Source organism: Petaurus breviceps, unplaced genomic scaffold (genome assembly GCF_028583685.1).
Source record: "Petaurus breviceps papuanus isolate PSGF00001 unplaced genomic scaffold, PetGlider_PUasm1.0 174, whole genome shotgun sequence".
Lineage (NCBI taxonomy): Eukaryota > Metazoa > Chordata > Mammalia > Diprotodontia > Petauridae > Petaurus > Petaurus breviceps.
In genome coordinates, this window is record NW_027185761.1 from 72,663,592 (window position 1) to 72,681,375 (window position 17,784).

Sequence of the window (17,784 nt, forward strand, 5' to 3'; positions counted from 1 at the left end):
TCTCTCTCTGTCTCTCTCTCTCTCCCCCATTCTCTCTCCCTCTCGTTAATTTCTGTTCCCTCTAACCTCCCTTTGAAATCATCACCTGTTTAACTTCCCTCTTGATTTTAATGCCAGGTCTCTTGGCCAAGAGATAGATAAGTTGACCAGTTATATAGACAACCTCACCAAGTACAAGCAGTTTGTGACTTCTCAGCTCATATACGAATCATCTAAGCTAGGGACCAGCCAGGCAGCCCCTGTCACTCAAAGGAGCCTGTAATGAATGCCCGCTGGCACTGCCCAGCCATCCTCACTGCTCCCCTCCCCCCAGGCCTCCCAGACAACAATGACCAGGATGGTCTGGTAGCTGTGACTGTCCCAGATACTCAACAGGGGCTTCCCACTGAAAACCTTCCAGGGCTCTGCTGAATGGGGGATACCTGAGATGTCTCTACATCCACATGGAAAAGCCATTTGGCACAAAAGGTGGAAGGTCAAAAGTTTACAGGTCCCTACTGGAAATGGCAGGACCTCTTCTCTCCTTGTAGGTTTTTTGGGGGCATGGACATCAAAGGGATGAGGCTGGCCTTTATGTTACTGGAGTGCACCCTTTGGCAGCCGGTGGATGTCCAGCTGGCTTATTACAGGCTACAGTTCCATGGCCGGCTGTTCCCACACCACCATCTTTTCCAGATTCCAGCAAGCATCGAGGTGGGGGAGGGGGAGGGGAAAGCAGAGATCTCCACAGAGAACATGCAAGAACAGAGCATCTGTGTCAAGTGTTTCTTTAACTGCGATTGTCTCATTGGAATAAAATAGGAACAAACACCCAGGCCAAGTTCATTTTCAAGAATGGCCTGGGAGTGGAGTCCATGAATAGTGACAGCTGGATTGTGCCCAAGTCTCTAACGATCCTTGTGCAGAAAGCACAGTTCAGAGAACTTTCTCCTCATTTCTCTCAAGGGAATCACTTTCTCCTTTCACTACAGACCTCTGCTTTTCCCTCCAGGCATAAGCAGGGTCTTCCCAATGGCAGGATATAAGCAAGACTATCCAAAGAAGACTCTCAAGGTGGAAAGTGGTTAATTAAACAAAGCTAGTTGCCCTTCAGAGTAAGTGGAGACAAGTAATGCCCCCAAACCTTATGCACTGGGAGTCTGAGAAGATCCAGATGGGGTGGTGAAGCCTGGCCTGATTACAGGCAGAGAGTTCTGATATCTACATACATGCTGTGATCCAGCTCAAGGCAATGATGGGTGGACAGAAAGGTAGACCAGGTGAGCAGGGCATGCACACAGGCCCAGAAATGCAGGGCTTAGAGAGTCAAAGAGTAACAAAGGGTCCAAACGAGTAACTGATCAAGTCAAGCAGAATGGTAAGAGAAAAAATGATTTTAGGAAATCATGTTTTACACCTTCAGAAGCATCATGGAAGTACAAGGGAGACGAGTTAGCTAGTGATGGAGAACACCAATAATATACACACAGAGGCACACACACAGAATGACTGAAGATTCCCAGCACATTGTTACAATTCTACAGTGGTGGGGGGGGGGGCAGTATTGGGAGGGGCTACATCCATAGGACATCTCCCATACATGAAAATGTGCAGTAGGAAATCCTGATTGAATCTGGTAGAGGAGGTAAATACAGGCCCTCCAGCTGGAGGGAAGGGTGAGCTGGAGGTGGGTCACCATTGAGAGGGAAACAAAGGCTCCTCTGGTTAACACCATTTAAACAAAGAATGCTCAAGTCTCCTCTTAATCTGCTGACAATGACCTCCATACTTAGTTTGGATGCCAAGGACTTCCATCTTCTAGTCATCTCTGACCTCACCCTCTCCCATAGCCATTCAGATGACCACTTTTGTAGACTTTTTTTGGTCTGTTAATCATGCCTGATTCTTCATGAGTTGTAGTTTTCTTAGCAAAAATGCTGGACTGTTCACCATTTCCTTCTCCAGTTCATTTTACAGATGAGGAAGCTGAGGCAAATAGGGTGAAATGACTTGTCCAAGCTATTAAGTGTCTGAGGCCAAATTTGAACTCAGATCCTCCTGACTCCAGGTCCAGGGCTCTAACCACTGTACAACCTAGCTACCCTCTTGTTCATTCTGCCCCCACATTTATCTACTCACCACCCACCACCTAGGTCAAATTCTGATCACCTCTAAAGTGGGACTAGTAAAATATCTTCTAATTGGCCTCCACTCAACTGCTGAAACATTCTTCCTAAAACTGAGGTTTGACTATGGTGTTCCCCAACTCAGACCCTGTAATATCGCCCTACTGTCTCCAAAATATATGGCAAATTCATCATCCTGATATTCGAAGTCCTTCACAGGATTCCACAAGTTAACTTTATAAGCAGGAAGGGTTTTGGAATACAAAACATTCACTTCCCCTTTTTATAAGTGAGGAAACAGAGACTAAGTTGGGTTAAATGACCGGGCCAGTGTTACCCTGGTGGTAAGCAGCACCCCAGAGGCAGGCAGTATGCTTGCTTTCTTCTGTACCATTCCTTTCTAGATGACCTGGAACTCCATCTCCCCCATCTATGCCTTTGCAAGGGCTGTCCCCAAAGTGGGGGATGCATTCCTTCTTTACCAGTTCCTCTGATAATCCCTAGGTTCTTTCCAAATTAAGATCTACCTTCACTGCCCACAGCTGGTCCAGATCTCTCTAATTGTTGTCGCTCTCTCCATATCCTAAAAATACCTCCTGTTAATCAGGTTTGTATATTCTTTCCTCCAGACAGAAAACAAGCTCTCTGAGGGCAGGGTCTGACTGGTTCCTGTCTACATTGGTGTCCAGCTGCCAGGGAGATTGCCTCCCACACACTCAGTCTGCATCTTGTAGGTACCATTCATGAACATGTTGTCTGGCACACCTCCTCCATTAAAATGTAAACTCCATCAAGACAGGGGTTAGTTTGGCCTTTCTTAGGAACTCTGTGTTTAGCACAGGATGTGGCACACAGAAGGTGCTTAATAAGTGCTTGTAAGATTCAAAATATGCAGACAGTGAATTTGATATTAGAAAAAATCCATTTCTGAGTCCACAAAAATACCAGCTCCATATATGCGAGTTTTCCTTTGGCTCTCTCCTCTTTGATAAATGGAGATTTATCTGGGAAAATGAACTGCAGATGTGGAGTTCTCCTCAATGGGGAAACTTCATCAGAAACATTTTTCAGGTGTGAGGGGTTACAAGTTTTAAGTCAGCTTTGTTTGGTTGATTTTCTCCTCGGCATCGCCCAGGCTGCAGGTGGGCAGGAAGGTCAGTTGTCTCCCATTGTAATTTGTTGACCTACAAGATCCAACCCTGAACTTGGTTGATGGAGGTCTTGGGAAATCCATCAACAACTCAATCTGTGACTTTAGGCGAGTGATCTTAAGTCTACTGGGTCTCTGTGTCTAAGGGAGGTGAGGGGGACGACATGGGGCTGAGGGGGGAAAGAAGAGCTCTAGAGGAAGAGTCAGAGAGAGCTCAGCATAAAGGGCAGTATGGCACAGTGGGTAGACTATAGAAATGGAATCAGACATTTTCCAGAGACCCTAGGTAAGTCACTTCACCCTGTTTGTCTCAGTTTCCTCATCTGTAAAATGAGCTAGAGAAGGAATTGGCGAACCCCTCCAGTATCTCTGCCAAGAAAACCCCAAACGGGGTCATGAAGAGTCAGACACAACTGAAGTGACAAAAACATCCTTCCCAGGATCATAGAACTGCAAGTCCCCCAACCCCACCAAACCCCTCACAGTGGAGGAAATTGAAACCCAGTGAGATGCAGATACTTGCTCAACATCATCTGGACAGTAAGGGATGGAGGCAGGTTCAAGCCCTGGTGCCCTGACTTGAAATCTCTCACTGTTTGGTCATCTGTAATATGAAGGGCCATGATATGCAAAGTTGAGGGTCCCTTTTAGCTCTAAATGAAGGATCTGATGACTTCTCCACCATGTTTCTCCCTCCTCCCCATTATAAACCTTCTTTCCTCCTATCCACTCCCAACCCTTAAAATACACCTACCCAGTCAGGCTTTCTCCTGAGGAAAAAAATAATTTGGATGTGGGCACTTTGTACATTTTCCTCAACCCCAGAAGATTCATTCTGTTACCACAAGGGTCAAACCCTAGCCCTGACACCTCCAGCTGCCACACCTTCGCCTCTGCTCACTACTGAAGTGAGAATTAGAATCCCCAGACCAAGACACTGCCTGTCCCCTCACTGCACTGGTTGGAAGCAAGTCTGGATGAAGCTGGGGAGCTGAATTCCCCCATGCTCCTCTGCTGCCAGGGCAGGACTGCTTTCTCCCCACCATCCCCGCCTCCCCAGGCTGCCTGTGCTCAGGGTGCCCAAGCGCCAGCACAGGGGGAAGAGGGAGCAGTCCCACCACAGCCCCAGTATCATGCTTTGTTCATTTGATTATTTAAACAGTTCAGTCTATCCATCCTCCTCCCAAAGGGAAGCTGCAGCCAGATTGCTTTCCTTCCCTCACAAAGCAGATCTGCTTGGTTTATTTGGAGGACTCCAAAGTTGACTTTAGCCCTTGTTTAAATACCTCTGACCACCAATTTCAAACAACAGTTCACTTCATTAGAAAGGCTGACAGCTTTGCCCTGGGATCCTCACACTTGAGCAGAGCAGAGGGGGCAGGGGAAACTTTGCCCTGTGCAAACACCCCCCTCATCCTTGTCTTTGCCTGGGGGCAGCAGCAGTAGCCTGTCAGGGGCTTCTCCCCCCTCCAGAAGCCTCTTGTCACATGTCCTGCACACCCTTATCTGTAAGCAAAGGCTAGATACATCACCCTGCAGGGAGGCTCCGAGGGCTCGCAGCCAGGGCTGACCATCCTGGCTGGCTTGTTCTCGTCCCCCCAAGCCCAGCTGGGAGGGGCTCTCTTCTCAGAAAGGTCCTGGCCACAGCTGCCAAAGCCAGTCTGAGTGGGATGGCCAGCGGTGAAGAGCAGGAAAGCACTTACTCTCACTGATAACCTTCCTTTGAAAAAGGGAGCTATTCACTTTGGCTGTAGGGTGACATGGGCCAGCCACTAGAGATGCTCTAAAAAAAAGGAAGCAAGGAATAGAGAAAGAGAGGAAAGCAACTTGGGGGTGCAAAGTCCTTTGAGGAATAGCCGACATTATGGATGACGCCATGTTATGGGGAGAAACAGAACTGAAGTGGCTTGCCCAGATCAGCACACTGTCAAGTGTCAGAGGTAGGATGTGAAACCTGCAGTCTTGTTACCCCAAAGTCTTCCTTCTCCCCATAATAGTCTAATGAGTCAATGGGGACAAGTGCCCCTTTCGGGAACCAAGAAAGAAGCTGCATAGGACTTCATGTTCAGGGGGAGCTTTGGTCTAGAAGTGAACAAGGCCTCCTAAACCAAGGCAATCTGGAGTTGAGCTGACCACTTGGCTGAGGAGAGCTGGGGGAGGGAGAAAATGCAGTGGGATCCAGAGTTAAGCTTGCCAGTCTGTCTAGGGTTGGGATCAGGGAGGCCCAGGCCCCTGACACCTGAAGCTGGCTCTCAGGCACAGCCCTGGGCTGCACATCTCTGCCCTCTGCCCCCTCTGGCCACAGAGCCAGGACAAAGGCCAATGCCGGTGGTCCCACACTCCTGTCTAAGGTAGGAAGAGTTACCTCTTAGGACTGGGAAGACAATGCTCACCCACCCCCTCCCCAGGCCTCAGCATGTGAGCCTCCCTCTCCCTCCTGCTCATCCATCAACAAAGCAACACTTTACAATCCACCTTTGCGTTGAAGAAGGATGCCTCCAGTAACTGCTCTCCAAACCCTGCTGCATTCACATTCACCACTCCCTACTCCACCATGGAGACTTTTGAAATAACATCCTCAGAGAAAGTATTAAGAGGGATCTGGGCACCTCTGGACATCACAATTCCCCCTTTGTCCTATTTGCTGGACACTATAGGATGTGAAGCTCCTTAGGGCTTCTGAGGACTTAGGGCTGGCATCCCTCCCCAAGGAGAAAAACCCCTAATTAAAACTATATGAAAGATGTATGTAAGCGTTTATTGTGATGCAGGGTCTAATTAAGTCCTAACAGAGTGAGTCTATAAACATAACATGCCACTTTAAGGTGGGGCCCCCTCCCCATTTTCTTGAGGCTCAGAGCCCGGGAGACATTCCCTGAGGCCCCAAACAAGCGGGGGGGGGGGGTAGGGGGGGAGAGGTGGACCCTAGAGCTATGACCCAAAGTAGTCCAGGTGGCTGGAGCTGGGTGTATGGGGGCAGGATGCCAGATTTACTGGGGGAGGGAGGCTGAAATGGACATTTCCAAGAGCCTATTGTCCCAAATCCCACCACTTGGAATTTTCCCTTCTTTCCCACCAGCCCTGCTCCACACTGGCTTCACACTGGGTGACTGATGATCACCCTACACGCATCATGCACCCATGGTCAGTACCACTGGAGGGGGAAGAGAAAGAAACCAAGTCAACAAGTAAAGGCATCAACTCCACCAAGGAGAAAAACTCGTGATCTGACTCATAGGGGCTTCCTCCAGCCTAGTTGTGGCTACCACATGGTGACAGCATGTATGAGACCTGGCTTTCCTCCCTCCAGAGTGGGCCGTGGGCCAGGCTGAGGACCCGAGAGGAGATGGGAAGGCTTAGCTCTGGGTTTAAGAGGCAAACCAGCAGCTGAAGCTGGGGCTGGCCAAGCGGTTATTCAATAAAAGCTGTTGTCAGTTTTACTCTGCAATTTCCCCGAATTGTGTCTTGATTTACAGCCTGACCCTGAGCATGTGACAAGGATTGGGGAGGGAAGAGAGAAGGGCAAAGGGAAAGGATGAATGAGAAAAAGGGAGGGAGGGAGGGAGACAGACAAGGACACAGAAGCTGAGGGCAGCAGGTCCTCAGCTTGGAAAGTGGATTCGGAGACCCCCAAGCGCGTGCCAGCTCCTTTCACTGCTTCCTCTTCCAACCAGAATAAAAGGTTTGATCAGTATTGATATCACTTTGCTTCAGTGGAATGACTCATTTTCTCTACATCAAAACACAAATGTTGGTTTGGCTTTCATAGCTCCTTCCAGCCTGGCTTCTGTTTAAGGGGCCATGAGGTTCAGCAGAGCCCTGAAACCCATCTGTCCCAGTCCCCCTTCCAGAGACAGTGACCCCACCTTGGACAACTACAAGGCAAGAGTTTCAACACATTTAACATAAAGCAGTCAACATCGGTGCCTTATAGCCCCACTCCCTAAACTCAGCCAACAGACAGAAATGACTAGGGAGGAGGGACAGAGAGGATGGCGAGACCAGCAGACCTTGCCCACCCCCATCTCAGAGATGTTGTTATTTAACTGGGGGAGGAGGTAAAACATCTTTCCTAGGGGCAATGCCAACTGTGTGACCTATAAGTGTGGGTGATAGGCTTGTTTTGCAGATCCTTTACAAATAGATTTCTCTATAAGTTCATTGCCTTGAAATGAATGCAGTATGAAAAGTGGTGAAAATTTCATATGCCTTTTCCAACGACAATATTTCCCAGACTCTCTTCTTGGTAGCCCCCTTTGGTTATAGCTGGGTAAGGACCTTAGTCTTGTCCCATCGAGTGCACAAAGTCCCCTCTATCCATGGTTGGTCAGGGAGCCCAGACACCACTGATTCCAGTGAACCCCGAGGCACTGCAGAAAGAAGGACCCAATGAGGGCTCTCAGCATCACTGGAGGGGAATGAAAGTGATAATGCTGGTGATGGTCATGGTGATAACCCTAAGAGCTGCAACTTCCAGAATGCTTTAAGGCTTGAAAGTACAACACGTGTCGCCTCCCTGTGTCCCCCAGAGCCCAGGCGATGCCCACCAATCACCTCCCTTCATCTTTAAGCTCAGTCCCTTTCCTGCTTGTGCATGTGGGGGCTGTTGGTGGTGAGCAGTGGGGAGGTGGGAGAGAGAGAAAGAAGCTCCAGGCCTGGGGAATGCAGTGAAGCCTTTTTAAAATTTAAATCTGTCATCATCACCTATCCTTTTTTTGCATCCGTTCGGTGAATTTCATCCATAGATTCAAGCATTTTCCTTCACTAATGTGCCACCCCTTTGGGAGAAAACACAGGGTCCAAAGAAGGAGGCAACCAACTTGGAACCTGGAACCCATTTCCTGTGCCTAGCTAGGCCCAAGAGGTTCTGCATTGCTCCTTTCAATCAGATTCAAAGCTGGGGCTCTGAGAGGGAAGGGCTGGGCTCTTCTGAGGCTGAAAGCATGATTGGGGGTCTGGACTCCCCTTGAGCCAACAGAGGTTGGTGCCACTCAGCAGTAGTTACAGTAAGTTCAAGGGTGCTGGGACCACAGCTGATAAGTACCTGAGTAGCCTGGCACCTCCTGATGGCAGCCACATCATGCATCAGTTTCCTTCGATGACCAAGGATTTGCTCAGCTTTTCTACAGTCCAATGAATGCTGGGGTGATATTGTATCCTATATCTCCTGAGTGTTTGGGAGATAAGAAACTTCTTGGAGGAAGGAGCAGCTTGTCTTTGTCTTTGTGTGGAAGCCAGTAAACAGTGAGAGAACAGGAGAAAATGACAGCATCAGGAGAGGGCTCAGCAGCTCCTCAGTAGAAGAAAGAACACTCATTAAGGCAAGAGATCTGCATTTGAATGCCACCCTCATGGGTGCTGCATGATCTTGGGCATGTCACTCACTCTCTGGAGGTTAAATACTAGACCCTTATCTACCTACCTGAGGACAGGAGGCTCCTCTGTGGCTCCTCTCAGCTCTGGTACAAAGGGATGGATGTGAACCAAGGTTGGGGATGCTGGAAGAGGGGTCTCCTTTTCAGGAACTGGTTGGATGAAAAGCCACAAAAGTCATTTGTGACTAACATCACATGATGACCACAGTTTGTGGTCATGTCCACTGACTTTACCACGCTCTCTTCCACAGATGGGCCACCAGTTGGAATCCAGAAACCCCACAAGAAAAGTAAAGCAGATTGTTTTTCTGTAAATATTTAAACTTGGAGTTGGTATTTTGGTCCCTGAAGGTTTCCCTCTCAAGCTTCTGTTTTATGTACAGAGTTGAAGTCAAGCATAACTCAAGGGGGGGGTAGGGGAGATATGTGTGATGCTAGTCAGCAAAGTATTCCTAACCTGGCCAATGCTGGGGCAGCTCCTCTGGGCACCCTTATAGCTGTGGGACCTCAGGAGAGTGGTGTGACCTCACTAGAAGTCAGAAAGTCTATAAAATGAAGGAGTCGGATTACCTGACCCCTAAAGGGCCTTTCCAGCACTCTGACCCCAGAGTGACCTCTGTGACACTGACCCCAGAGTGACCTCTGACCCCAGAGGCAAAGCAATGCCTGCTCCTTCCTGGTTGGCTTCTCTGGGGGTTCTTCAGGACCAGGGACTTCTCAGTACCTACCCTCACAGTGAGCTCCCTGGACCCTAGCAGAAACATGTCACTCAACCCAATTTTGCTTCAAGAGTTGGGGTGCAATATTACTTCAGCCAGAGCAAGTATTTCTTGCAGACAAACAAGCCAATACAGAGGGATGGCAAAGGCTTGGCTTTTGGACATCTCCAGTAGCTTCTATGATCATCCAAGGTCTGAAGGGGTTAGTCCATTTCTCCTCTGTCTCTGTCTTTTCTTTTTTATTCTCTCAACCCCCATCCCACCAGGAGCAGGCATCTTTTGACACAGTAATTAAGTTCAGCCAAGAGTTTTCTTTTTGTTCTCTGTCTCTGTCTGTGTGTGTGTGTCTCTCTCTCTGTCTCTCTTTGTCTCTGTCTCCCTCTCTGTCTCTGTCTCTCTCTCTCACTCACTCTCTGTCTCTCTCTCTGTGTCTGTCTCTGTGTCTCTGTCTGTCTCTGTCTCTGTCTCTCTGTTTCCCTCTCTCTCTCTCTCTCTGTCTTTCTCTCACTCTGTCTGTCTCTGTCTCTGTGTGTGTCTCTCTGTCTCTTTCTCTCTCTGTGTCTCTGTCTGTCTCTGTCTCTCTGTCTCTGTCTCTGTCTCTGTCTGTCTCTGTCTCTCTCTCTCTGTCTCTCTGTGTGTGTCTCTCTGTCTGTCTCTGTTTCTCTGTCTCTGTCTCTCTGTCTCCCTCTCTCTCCCTCTCTCTCTCTCTCTCTCTCTCTCTCTCTCTCTCTCTGTCTTTCACTCTGTCTCTGTCTGTCTCTGTCTCTGTGTGTGTCTCTCTCTGTCTCTCTGTCTCTCTCTCAGTGTCTCTCTCTGTCTCTCTTTGTCTCTGTCTCTCTGTCTCTCTCTTTCTCTGTCTCTGTCTCTCTCTTTCTCTGCCTCTGCCTCTCCCTCTCTCTCTCTCTCTCTCTCTCTCTCTCTCTCTCTCTCTCTCTCTCTCTCTCTCTCTCTCTCTCTCTCTCTCGATTAAATCACACACAAGGAAAACAATATAAGTGTGATCAGAAGCAGCAGCCCAGTGGTAAACATGTGAGTGCCCATCCAGCATTGGAACCCAGGAGTCTGAGGCTTTAGAGTTGAGAAAGTGGTCACGGAAGAGCAGTCTGGGCTCTAATGAAAACAGGGAAGCAAAGCCCTTCAGATCCCCCCACTTGTTGCTGCCCATGGTAGAGCTAGTACAAGGCAACCACCCAGGGGGAAGGGAAGGGGCAGGGAGGCTGGCCCAGGGAAGAGGGAGAAGAGGAACCTCAGGCAGGGCAGGTCTGGCAGATGAGAAAAAACGGAGGGAGGCTGGAGGCCGTCCAAGGTTTGGGTGAATGGGTGGGTGGGGAGGATTTATTTCCTCCCAAATCCAGGGGGAAAGAAAGCCATAGCTCAGAGGGTGGAGAACTGCTTTGGGGAGCTTTCTCTTCCCAGGAGAAGTGGCCAAAACGGGCGGGGAAGAGACTCCTCACTGGTCCCATTTATCGATAAGCCCATATCTACACTAGCAAACCAGTCAGTTGTAGATTTGTGGGAATTTATTTGTTTTTATAACAAACATAGTCTATAGAGCACTGCATTATTATTTTTAAAGTGTATTCTGTTAGTCTTCTCATCTGCCATGGAAGAAAAAGAGAAGGAGGTATTCATCCATCCAGCAAGTTTAGGATCAGGAGGCCCAGAGGATCTCAGGTGTTGGTGTTTGGCTAATTTGCTTGCACTATTTATAACCCCAACACACTCATTGCACAGTGCACAGGAGTGCAGGTTCATAGGACCTAAAAGTAATTGTAAACACGCTGTGTCAACGTGTCGCCAAACATTCAAATGAAAATGCAAAAAATATAAATAAAAATCGAGAAAAATCCCAGCCAATTATCCAGATGTTTCCAAATATCTGTGTGTTCTCACTTTCGCTGAGAAAAACAACCGGGCTGGTGAGCTGAGAACTGCCCTTGAGTCAAGTGAGACTGTCTCTGAGAAGGAAAGCTGTCTCTGTCCACCTCACTGTTTTTACCTCTCTGGATCAACCTTCTCAATGAAGCCTTTGCCTGAGTGAGTGGAAAACAAAGCATGCAATGCCTGCTGTCAGAGGCCAATTTTCAAGAAAAAGGCACAAGGTCACTTTGACAGAGACTCAATTTGCCCTCCTTTTATGGGCCCAGAAACCCCATTAGGAACGCATATTTTCTCTGATTATTTGTGTTCTAAAAATAGGGTTAGGGTTAGTGTTAAAAGCTTCTTAATGAAATAATCTCAATGAGCTAGGATAAAGCTTCTCAATAAGAGAGAATGATTTTACCATCAATACATAGAAAGCAAAATGGATGAAATGTATACAGAGCTCAGATAATGCCATGAAAGTGTATATGCAGCCCAAGAGTACATCTGTGTCTGTTTGTACTCACACACACAAGAACATGTTTTCACAGGGTAGTGATAATATTAATATATGCAAAGTACATTGTAGCTTGAAAGCACGATATAAATGATGTCAGCTATTAGACATGAACACCCACACATGCCTGATGGGATCGAAACCTGGGCTTTCACTGGTGCAAGGAGGTCCCAACAAGGAAGCCACCTCTGCTGATGAAGCTGGCTCACTCTTCACCAACTTCTAGTCTCTGAGAGTTTCCTGGAACAGTGAGAGTTCAGTAATGTACTCAGTGTCACATGGCCAGCATGTGTTAGAGGCAGGATCTGAACCCAGTTCAGACTGACTAAGGTCACCACTCAATCTATCACAGCACATGAACAGTCTGTACATGAATAATGAGCTGAACTCAGATTAAACCAGGAGGAGGAAAGAGGGCCAGCCTGGGCTTGGGAAATGATAGAGTACTTCTAATGACCGTAACCTAGAAAAGCTCATGTCTATCACCATGATCTTCTCTGGAGAGGCTACACAGCTGGAAAGGGACTAAAAATGTCCCATGACCTCAGAAATCCACTCTGTGGGCAGCCTTAAAGGAATGGAAAGACCCGCAGGGGAAATGGGCTGGCTGCCACCAGAACCACTGATATGCCTGCAGAGTGAGGAGAACTGTCTCAACCAAGTGCTTAAGTGACCATAAAGGGAAGTAGGACCAGGCAAGTAGGGAAAATCCAAGGGAAAGAAAACACCTCCTTCAAGACTCTCGGCAGCCTCTTCAGAAGTACGTGGATGAGGGTGTAGCAGAGGAAGAAGGATAGATGGAGGGTCTTGGGGGGAGTTGATCAAGGAAACACGGTTCTTTTGGGTCATGGCCAATGCAGGTATTTGTTTCTTTACTATGCCTATTTGTTTACAAGATTTCCCTCTCCACCTCAGCTGGGGAAGACAGGGAGAGAGAAGGAGCAAAAAAATGATTTTTTTGTTCATTAAAAAAAAGTTAATAAAAAAATAAGTCATGGAGAAAGGGATTGAAATCTATACTAATAGGGGAAGAGAGAGACAGCCATTTATTGAACGCTTGCTGTATGCCAGGCATTGTGATACGCGCTTTACAAAGAGTATCATATTTTATTCTCAAAACAACCCTGAAAGGGGTGCTCTTCTTAGCTCTATTTTTCACTCTGGAAACTAAGGCAGACAGAAGTAAAATGACTTGCCCAGGGTCATGAAACTAGGAAGTTCCTGAGGCCTGATTTGAACTCTGATCTTCCTGAGTCCAGACCCAGCGCTCTATCTGCTGTGCCCCCAGCCAACTCACTACTTGCCTATAAAATTGTATCATATCTGTAAAGTGCTTTGGCATGGTGTCTGGTACATAGCAGGGTCCATAGAAATGCTTGTTCCCTTCTTCTTCCTTGGCCCTTGCTCCATCCCCTGGGACAGACTAAGCCATCTTTCAAGTGACAGTCCCTTTAAACATTGGCCCTATCCATGAGCAGAAAAGCTCAAAAAATGTTAGATGCAAATCAACTCACACACAACATGTTGCCTTCATCAGAAGGTTGTTTGGAAGCAAGTACTTTGCAAGGCCTGATATGCCAAATGAATACAAAAATTATGATGGCAATCGGTCATGCACCTCAACACCCCAATAGCCTAATGGCTCCTCACTCTCTTCAATTGGAGCTTTTCCTCCAGGAAGGGCAATTCCAGCCCCACCCACAACTCTTGTCTATGACTTCATATCAATTTGTCATTCAATGTGATAGAGACCTTCTTCACCTTCTCTTGAGATAGCAAGAGCACAGCCAGAACAGAGGGTCTATCCATTGGGTCTCTCTCACTCCAACTCAATGACCTGCCATCTTTTCTTCCCATCAGCGACCCGGTTTTTGATGACCTCCTTTTATCCCATTGTGCTTGGATAAGTCCTCATTTGAACCAGTTCATGCCCACCATAAGTTCACCAGGGCCCTCTCAGTGGTCCCCAATTTCATTTCTTCAGAGACTGCATTATTCCTTGATTCCAAGTCAGACAATAACACCAGAAGAATACTGGTATTAAAAACACAGGTCTGCTTGTTTCAAGCAGAGTCTTGGGCTCATTAAAGTCCTTTTTAATTTTCCAAAGGCAATGGAGTCCCTTCTCTTCATCCTGTTCATCTGTATAATGGGCATCATAATGATGCTGAAGATATAATTAACGTTTTGGCTGATTACAAGTGTTGCTCCACCAGGGCAACACTGCCCAGGAGGTGTGTTTCATGGACAGATTAAATGAATCAGATGATAATATACTGTTATTTTGAAGCCCCTAAATTAGAAGTGTAGACAGTGACAGTTCCAAGACCAACAATGTGTCAGCATTTTATAGGAAATTCTCCCAAGGCAACAGTGAGATGAAATGAAGAAAAAGTAGCAGGTCTGAAGGGGGCCTAGCAAAGAGAAACCTGCACAGCAGAACAGGGATAATTCCATCAGATGAGAGACTTCAGAATCACCCCCAAGAGCAGATAAAGAGGTTCCTGCTGATAAAGTAAACCATCTTGCTCCCTACCCTGGAGCTATGCTTCTCTGGGGCAAAAATTTACAAGGAGCTGGAAAATCCAGCAGTAAAGGAAGGCTTTTTCTTTTTAGCTGTAAAATGTTTTCCTCAATCACCAAGGCCAGGCCCTTAAGATGACCATCGCTTCAGTACTGCCCCAAAACCACATCCCATAGATGCCTGAGATGGTCAACAATAGTACTGTTGTAAGGAGAAAATGAGATGATCTTTGTAAAGTGTCTGGCACAGTGTCTGACATAATAGTAGGTTTTAAATAAATGCATATTCCATTCTCCTTCCTCTTCCCTGAGGAAAAGTCCCTCATCCTTACAACCCTTTACTAATATTCCAAGTAAAGAAGAGAAACTTGAAAGCTGGATGGAGAAATGGATTCATTCCAGCTTTAAGGAAGCAACCTAATCCTCATGATACAGCTGCACAACAACAACAGAAAGAAAGCCACAACAAAAATGAAGCAGGATCGACCAGCAACTAGAGCCCCCAAGGACCAGGGTGCAATGGGTCTAAAGATCACCTGCTTCCACTACTCATCAAAAGTAGAAACGTTCTCAAGTATTCTCCATCCTCCCCTGTGGAAATATGTTTTCAGTTTGAAAATAGAGGTGACTGGTAAGTATTTTTGACTTTCCAGACCTTGATGCTGGATCATGAACTGATCCGGCCATTCCTGCAAGCAACTGGGAATAACACCCCCAAAGTCACTAGCCCATCCATGCCACTCAATAATACCCCTACTTTGCCACACATCTCTGAGGTCAGGGTCAAGGTCAGAAGGCAAGAATCCACATATACAAGACTATTTAGAGCAGCACTTTTTGTTGTGGTGAAGAATTGGAAAAAAAGACGTACCCACCAATTGGGGAACAGCCTATGAATATAATGGGATTTTGTGGCATCAAAAGAAATGAATATAACATATTGGGCAAATTTGGCAAGATTTGCATGGGGTCTTGCTGAATGAAATAAGCAATAGCAGGAGAATAATTTATGTGATGACCACAATAACACATCACGGGAAAGTCGTGCTGGCACATGCCACAGCCCATCACAGCTTCAGAAGACTGAAAGTTGCTTCTGCTTGGCCAAAGCAGCAGACCAGAAGTTATAGAATCAGACATGGAGCATGGCCTAGGTTTGTAAATGCACTGGGACAGGCAACCTCCCCTGACTGGGCTAGCTCAGACCGGCTGTTTACACCATAAAGGCTTAGAAAGTTGACTAGAATGCAGAGAAACCAAGAGATTTGCCCCCAAGACACACAACCAGAATGTGTCAGCGGTGGAAGGCAAAGCCAGGAGTTCCTGGTTCCAAGGCTAGCTCTCCAGACTCCGTATTTCCCTAATCTCAGAACAAAGCCACCTAGGTAGTATGGTGTATGGAGCACTGGGTCTGGGAATCAGAAGGACCTGAATTTAAATACTGTCTCAGATACTTACTTGTTGCATGCCCCTGGGCAAGTCACTTAAACCACTGGCTGCCTCAGTTTCCTCAACTTGTAAAATGAGGAAAACAACAGCACTTACCTCCCAGGGAAGTTGTGAGGACACAGTGAGATCTTATTTGTAAAATGTTTCACAAACCTTAAAGAGTTATAGAACTGTTGGCTGTTGTCATTCTTAGTTAGCTGCACCATATGTATCAGTTATAAAGGAGGCTTTTGCTGGGGGTTGAGGGAGTAAGTTGTTGCCAGTGATGGACATTAGAAGGAGCATAAACAATACATAGACAGGGGGAAAAATGAAGAAATGACACACAGAGTAATTTTATTACCAGATCGTAAAACATGTTTCTTTAAAAAAAATTGTAAGAGATTTTCAATTTCTTATACAATCATCTTTCTCATTATACTTTGCCCCTTGAAATATTGAATAGCATGCTGCTGCTGCTGCTGCCACTGCCACCACTACCACTCAACAGAGTGATAATCACTACCAGCATTCGTGTAATGGTTTACCGTTTCGAAGCCCTTCATAAATCTGATCTCATTTGATCCATAATGCTGGGAGGTAGGCGCTATTATTTCACTCATTTCATAGAAGAGAATACTGAAGCAGAGAGTGGTCCAGTGATTTGCCCAGGGTCACAGTGAGTAAGTGTGTGAGGTCAAATTAGAACTCAGTTCTTCCTGACTCCAGACCCCCTTGTAATGACTTCATAGACCCACAAGGTGAAAGCAGCTGGATCCCATGCTTCCATTCTGTCCAATTACATCTAAGCACTTTGAGCAGAGGACTGAGCTAGGCACACCGTCTCTCAAAAATCTCCTGAACAACACTTAGATTCCCCTTCCTTCTCCCTCTGTCTGTCTCTTCCATGAAGCTTTTCCTGAGCGGGGAGGGGAGGAGAGGGAAGGGAAGATTTTTGATACCATGAACACATAAAATTGTTTAATCAAGATTTTCATCTCAAATGCAGAGGAGTAAAAGCACATTTTTTTTTAACAGGCATTCACCTGACAGCAAAGCTTCAATAAAAATAAATTATTATCATTAATGACAATTAGCATTTACATAGTGCTTTGGGGTTTGCAAAATACTTTGTACATCTGATCTGTCTCATTAGATCCTTACAAAAATACTTTGAGGTGAATACTATTATTATGCCCATTTTATAGATGAAGAAATTCAGACTGAAAGAGGATAAGTGACTCATCCAGGCTCACATAGCTAATAAGTGCCTGAAGCAGAATTTGAACTCTGGTCTCCCTGGCTCCATGTGTAACCCTCTATCCACTGTACCATTTAATATTAGTAGATGTTACTGCACTAACACACACCTCACGCCTGGTGTCACAGTTGTTTCAGATGCTCACTGAGCCCTCATCCTCTTGGTCCACTCTCAATGACACGCCACTGATCTCAGCCCACGGAGCCTTCATTCTTGGGTGGTCATCACCCCTGTTTTGGGGATAGCCTTGCATCCACAGAGCAGGTATGGAGCCCCAGAGGTGGAAAACTCCAGCTTTCAAGAAGTGCAATTCCTTACTGAAAACAGTTTTGTCTTGCAGGATGTCTGCTCTCACTGTCGAATGGAGCAGATGATGGTGGTGGTGGGAGCTGCCAAGTCACATTAGCGCACTTGGGTGAAAGTGGATGATCTCAGAGGCTAGACACGCTCATTTACAGGAGAGTTTAGATTCGAGTGATGAATGTGTATCTGGGGCACATTTCAATGCCATTTTAAAGGAAACCCAAGCCAGGGCTTTGCGGCTCACGTGGCTCTGTGGATGCCTGGACGTTTTCTGGTTTGAAGGCAGCCGCTCTTCCCCTACCGGTCCTGTCTCCCCAAGAGCCGCAGGCTCTCCCAGTGGCCACTGCTTCCCCCCCCTGTCACCAGACTTGACAAGAGGAGGACTCTATAGATCACTAAATGTCAACTCTAACTGTGAAGGAAAACGTTCAGTCCTTCACCTTGAATATACTCTGTTAAAAGATGCCTCATGGATACCTGACCAGTGAGAGCTGGGAGAAACTTCTGTCAGGTACAAAACAGAGTAAAAGATAAAATGGA

General features: G+C 46.8%; 1 protein-coding gene across 2 annotated transcripts in view; it reads right to left on the reverse strand.

Annotated features, from left to right (window-relative positions):
• GLI3 (GLI family zinc finger 3) overlaps positions 1 to 17,784 on the reverse strand; it is a 286,634-nt gene that overhangs the window by 133,678 nt on the left and 135,172 nt on the right. The gene's annotated exons all lie outside the window — the stretch shown is intronic.